Source organism: Cynocephalus volans, chromosome 11 (assembly GCF_027409185.1).
Source record: "Cynocephalus volans isolate mCynVol1 chromosome 11, mCynVol1.pri, whole genome shotgun sequence".
Classification (NCBI taxonomy): Eukaryota; Metazoa; Chordata; class Mammalia; order Dermoptera; family Cynocephalidae; genus Cynocephalus; species Cynocephalus volans.
In genome coordinates, this window is record NC_084470.1 from 33,693,859 (window position 1) to 33,700,269 (window position 6,411).

At 33.7% G+C, this 6,411-nt stretch overlaps 1 non-coding gene across 1 annotated transcript; it reads right to left on the reverse strand.

Annotated features, from left to right (window-relative positions):
- Positions 1-4,743: 4,743 nt before the first annotated feature.
- Positions 4,744-4,850, reverse strand: LOC134391482 (U6 spliceosomal RNA). Its single transcript, XR_010024998.1, has one exon. It is a non-coding gene; the product is annotated as a U6 spliceosomal RNA (small nuclear RNA).
- Between the last annotated feature and the right edge of the window lie 1,561 nt (positions 4,851-6,411).

Below are 6,411 nucleotides of genomic sequence, written 5' to 3' on the forward strand. Positions count from 1 at the left end.
CGGTAGCTGATAATACATCCCAGAACAACAAAAAACCACAGACCATAGCCAAAGCTCTGATATTAATGAGTAAATGTTTAACACCACCACCAAAGAACAAATATAAAACCTAGAAGATGTAGTAGTCTCCTCAAATGCCCAGGCATTAACATAAAGACACAAAGATAAAGGAAGAACAGAGAAATACAACAACAAAAAAGAATAAATAAAGCACCAGCAATGGAACAAGAGGAACAGCAGATTTATGAAATGTCTGACAGAGAATTGAGAAAAACCCTTTTTAAGGATGTTCAAGAAATCTCCAAAAATACAGATAGAAAATTAATTGATACCCACAAAACAATCCAGAAGAAGAATAAAATAAAGAGTACATATCTAAACTAAAAAATTTGACAGAAAGCTTAAACAGTAGACTATATCCAACTCAGGAAAAATCAGTGAGACTGAAGGCAGAACATATGAAATTAACAAATCAGAGGAGAAAAAAGGAAAAAAAATAAGAAAAAATGAAACAAAAATACAGCAAATATGGTACTTCTTCAAGTGAAATAACCTCTGCATAACTGGCATACCAAAAGGAGAGGAAAAAGGAACAGATGTAGAAAGCATATGCAAGGACATAATGGCTGAACATTTCCCAGGTATGGGAAAAGATGACAGCATCTAGGCACAGAAAGCTCATGTTGCCAATCAAATTCAACCCAAGGAGAAGCACCCAAAGGTACATTATAATCAAATTACCAAAAACCAAAGACAAAGAAAAAATACTGAAAGCAGAAAGAGAAAAGAAACACGTAACATTCAACAGAGCCCCAGCACATCTCTCAGCAGATTACTTAGTAGAAATCCTACAGGCCAGAATAGAATGGGATGATATATTCAGAGGACTAAAGAAAAAAGACTGTTAGCCAAGAATTTTCTATTCAGAAAAACTAACTTTCAAATATCAATGAGAAATAAAGTCTTTCCCTAACAAACAAAAGCTGAGGGAATTTATCAACCCTAGACCTGCCTTACAGGAAATGCTAAAGGGAGTTCTTTAATCTGAAAGAAGATGACACTAAAGAGCAGCAAGAAAGCATTTGGAGGTACATAAGTTATTAGTAAAGTAGGTTCACAGACAACCTCAGAATACTCCACAGTCATAAGGGTGATAAATAAACCACTTACATCCTTAATATGAAGATGAAAGAACAAACCTAATATGACAATAACATATACAATGACCACATAAGAGACAGGCAATATTAAAAGATATAACTTGGAACAAGAAAATGTTAAAAAATGGGGAGAATGACACCCAAGTATAAAGTTGGCTGTGTTTGTTTTTTTCTCTTAGATATCAAAGTTAAGTTGTTGTTAGTCTAAAATAATCTATTATAACTATAAAATGCTCTTTGTAAGCTTCATGGTAAACAGAACACAAAAAATAAGAGACATACTAAATATAAATAGTGAGAAATCAAAACACATTGCTAGAGAAAATCACTCAACCACAGATGAAGATAGTAAGATCAGAAAAAAGGAAAAAAGGATCAGCAAAGCATGCACAAAAAAGATAATACAATGGCAGTAACAAATCCCTATATATCAATAATAACTTTTTTTTTTGCTTTCTTTTATTGATTATATATATTTGTGGGGTACAAATTGAATATTAATATATCTGTACAATATGTGGTGATCAAATCAGGTTAATTAGTATACTCATGTTTACAAAACGTAATCAATCTTTGTGACCTTTAACTAGTTTCTCGCCAACCTCCCTCCTCCTCCCCATTTCCTATCTCTCATAACCACAGTTCTGTAGTTCTCTTCTCTCTTTTTCTTTTTTGAAAGTTTAATATATTATTGTGATTCTTTTTTTTTCTTTTTTCTTTTTTTCTTTCTTTGTTCATTTGTTCTTTCATTCTTTCTTTACTTTAGCTCCCACTTTTGAGTGAGGACCTGGGGTACTTTTCTTTCTGTGCCTGGCCTATTTCACTTAACATAATTTTCTCCAGGATCATCCATATTGCTGTGAATGGCAGAATTTCATTCTTTTTTATGGCAGAGTAGTATCCATTGAGTATATATACCACATTTTCCTTATCCATTCATCTCTCAATGGAGATTTAGGTTGATTCCATATCTTGGCAATTGTAATAAAGCTGCAATAAACACAGGAATGCATGTAATCCTTTGACATGATGATTTTCATTCTTTTGAATATATACCCAGCAATGGAATTGCTGGGTCATATTGCAGTTCTATCGTTAGTTGTTTGTGGAACCTCCATACTGTTTTCCATGATGGCTGCACTAATTTGCAGTCCCATCAACAGTGTAGGAGGGTTCCACTTTCTCCACATCCTCTCCAGCATTTGTTGTTCTCTGTCTTATAATAGCCAGTCTAATAAGGGGCGATGATATCTCAGTGTGGTTTTAATTTGCATTTCTCTGATGCTGAGGGATGTTGAGCATTTTTTCATGTGTCTGTTGGCCATTTGTATTTCTTCATATGAGAAATATCTTCAGTTCCTTTGCCCATTTTTAAATTGGGTTATTTGTTTTCTAACTCTTGAGATGCTTGAGTTCTTTGTATATTCTGGATATTAATCCCTTGTCAGAAACATAGTTTGCAAATATTTTCTCATATTCTGTAGGTTGTCTTCACTTTTCACTCTATTAATTATCTTTTTTGCTGTGCTGAAGCTTCTTAGTTTGATCTAATCCCATTTATTTATTTTTTCTTTTGTTGCCTGTGCTTTTGGGGTCATATTCAGAAAGTCTTTGCCCAATTGTATATCCTGAAGTGTTTTCCCTATGTTTTCTTTTAGGAGTTTTATTGTTTCTTGTCTTATATCTAAGTTGTTAATCCATTTTGAGATGTTTTTGGTATATGATGAGAGGTACAGGTCTATTTTCATTTTTCTACATATGGATTTCCAGTTACCCCAGCATCATTTATTAAAGAGGCAGTCTTTTCCACAATGTATGTTCTTGTGACCTTTGTCAAAGATCAGTTGGTTGTAAGTATGTGGGTTGACTTCTGGGTACTAATTCTGTTCCATTGGTCTGAGTATCTGTTTTTATGCCGGTACCAAGCTGTTTTGGTTACTATAGCTTTGTAGTATAGTTTGAAGTCAGGTAGTGTTATGCCTCTGGCTTTATTTTATTTATTTATTTATTTGTTTGTTTGTTTGTTTTTTATTTATTTATTTATTTATTTATTTATTTTTGCTCAGGATTGCTTTTGCTATTTGGAGTCTTTTGTTGTTCCATATGAATATTAGAATTGTTTAATCTATATCTGTGAAGAATGTTATTGGTATTTTGATGAGGATTGCATTGAACCTGTAGATTGTTTTGGGTAATGTGGACATTTTCACAATGCTAATTCTCCCAATCCAAAAGCATGGAATGTCTTTCCATCTTTTTGTGTCTTCTTTAATTTCTTTCATCAGTGATTTGTAATTCTCATTGTAGAGATTTTCATTTCCATGGTTAAATTGATTCCTAGATATTTCATATTTTTGGAGACTATTTTAAGTAGGCTTGCTTTATTTATTTTCTTTTCTGCTAGTTTGCTCTGGAGTATAAAAATGCTACTGATACTTACATTTTGATTTTATATCCTGCAACTTTACTGAAATTGTTTATCTGCTCTAAGAGATTTTTGGTAGAGTCTTTAAGTTTTATTATATATAAGATCATGTCATCTGCAAATAGGGACAGTTTGACTTCATCTTTTTCAATCTGGATGCACTTCATTTCTTTCTCTTGCCTGATTGTTCTTGCTAGTACTTCCAATATTGGATTAAATAGGAGTACTAAGAGTGGGCATCCTTGTCATGTTCTTGTCCTTAAGGGAAAGTATCTCAACAAAACATCATATATGACAAACCCACTGCCAATATCTTCCTTAATGGGGAAAAGCTGAATAGCAACTCTTAATGTAAATGGATTGAATGCCCAAATTAAAAGACACAGAGTGACTCCATGGATTATAAAATAAGAACCAACAATCTGCTACCTACAAGAAACGAACTTCACCTATACGGACACACGCCATCTGAAAGTGAAGAGATGAAAAGATATTTCATGCAAATGGAAACCAAAAAAGAACAGGAGTAGTTATACTTAGATAAAATAGACATCAAGCCAAGTAAAGTAAAAAGAAAGATAAGATATTTTATTATATAATGATAGAGGTTTCATTGATCCAATAAGAGGATATAACAGTTCATTTTTTTGTTTTTTGCCTTTTGTTTCTCTGTATAAGACAAATGACTTTTTAGTTTTGGTTTTTTAAGAAACAACTGCTATGGTCTGAATGTTTGTGCCTCTCCAAAATTCCTATGTTGAAATCCTAACCCCCAAGGCGATGGTATCAGGAGGTGGGGAAATAATGAGATCATGAGGGCAGAGACCTCATAATAGGATTAGTGCCCTTATAAAAGAGCCCATGGGAGCTCCTTCCCTTCTGCCATGTAAGGACACAGAGAGAAAGTGACATGCATCAACCAGGAAGTAGGTCCTCACCTGACACTGAATCCCCCAGTGCCTTGATCTTGGACTTCCCAGACTCCAGAACTGTAAGAAATAAATTTCTGCTGTTTAAAAGCCACCCAGTTTATGGTGTTTATTTTTAGCAGCTTGCAAAGACTAAGACACTCACTCTTCACATTTTAACTGTGGAAGTTTTTGTTAATAATTTTGTAAAGGTGACTTATTTTTAAGAGGAGGAATTGGTTGATAACAGAAAAATATAGAATACTTCACGAATTTGCATGTCATCCTTGTGCAGGAGCCATGCTAATCTTCTCTGTATCATTCCAATTTTAGTATATGTGCTGCCGAAGCGAGCACATAACAATTCTAAATACATACACACCCAACTCCACAGCACCCAGCTAAATAAAAACAATTTTAGATTTATAGAAGAAATAGACTTCAACACAATAATATTTGGAGATTTTAACACCCTACTTTCAGCAAAGGACAGATCATCCAGTCAGAAAATTAACCAGGAAAAATTAGAATTAATCTCTATGCTAGGCTTATTGGACCTAATGGACATATACAGAACAGTTCATCCTACAGATACAGAATACACATTCTTCTCAGCAGTACATGAAACATTCACTAGAATAGGTTATATGTTAGGTCACAAAACAAGCCTCAACAAATCCAAAAAATATTAAAATCATATCAACTACTTTGTCCAATTACAATGCAATAAAACTGGAAATGAACAAGGAAAGACACACTAAAAATGTGCAAATACATGGAAATTAAACAACATGACCCTAAACAATGAATAAGTCAAAGAAATTAAAAGGAAATTAGAAAATTTTTGGAGATAAATGAAAAGGACAACACAACATACTAGAACCTGTGGGATACAGGAAAAGCAGTTCTTTTTTTTTTTTTTTTTTTTTTTTTTTTTGTCTTTTTGTGACTGGTAAGGGGATCGCAACTCTTGGCTTGGTGTCGCCTGCACTGCGCTCAGCCAGTGAGCGCACTGGCCATTCCTATATAGGATCCGAACCCGCGGCAGGAGTGCCGCTGCATGCCTAAGCACTGCACTCTCCTGAGTGCGCCACGGGGCCGGCCCAGAAAAATAGTTCTGAGAGAGAAGTTTACAACAATGATTGACTACATCAAAAAAGAAGAAAGACTTCAGATAAACAACCTAACATTACACCTCAAGGAACTAGAAAAACAAGAACAAACTAAAACCAAAATTAATTGAATGAGTGAAATAAGAAAGATCAGAGAATAAATAAATGAATTAGAGATTCAGAAAACACAAAAGATCAATGAAACAAAGAGTTGGTTTTACAAAAAGATTTTTTAAAAAATGGATAAACCTTTAGCTAGAATAATGGAAAAAAAAGAGAGAAGACTCAAAGAAAATCAGAGATGAAAAAGAAGACATTACAACTGATACCACAGAAATAAAAAGAATCATAAGAGACTTTTGTGAACAACTGTATTGGAATATACTGGAAAACCTAGAAGAAATGGATAAATTCCTGGATACATACAGCTTACTAAGGTTGAATCATGAAGAACTAGAAAATGTAAACAGACCAATAATGAGTAATAAGATTGGAGCAGTAGTAAAAAGTCTTCCAACAAAGAAAACTTCAGAACCAGATTGCTTCACTGCTGAATTCTACTAAACATTTAGAGAAGAACTAATAGCAATTCTTCTCAAAACCTTCAAAAAATCGAAAGGGAGGGAATACTTCCAAACTCATTCTACAAGGCCAATGTTATTCTCATACCCAAACCAGAAAAAGATAAAACAAAGAAATCTACAGATCAATATTCCTAACAAACACAGATGTGAAGATCTTCAACAAAACACTAGCAAACCAAATCCAATAACTATGATCAGGTGGGATTCATCCCAAGGATGTAA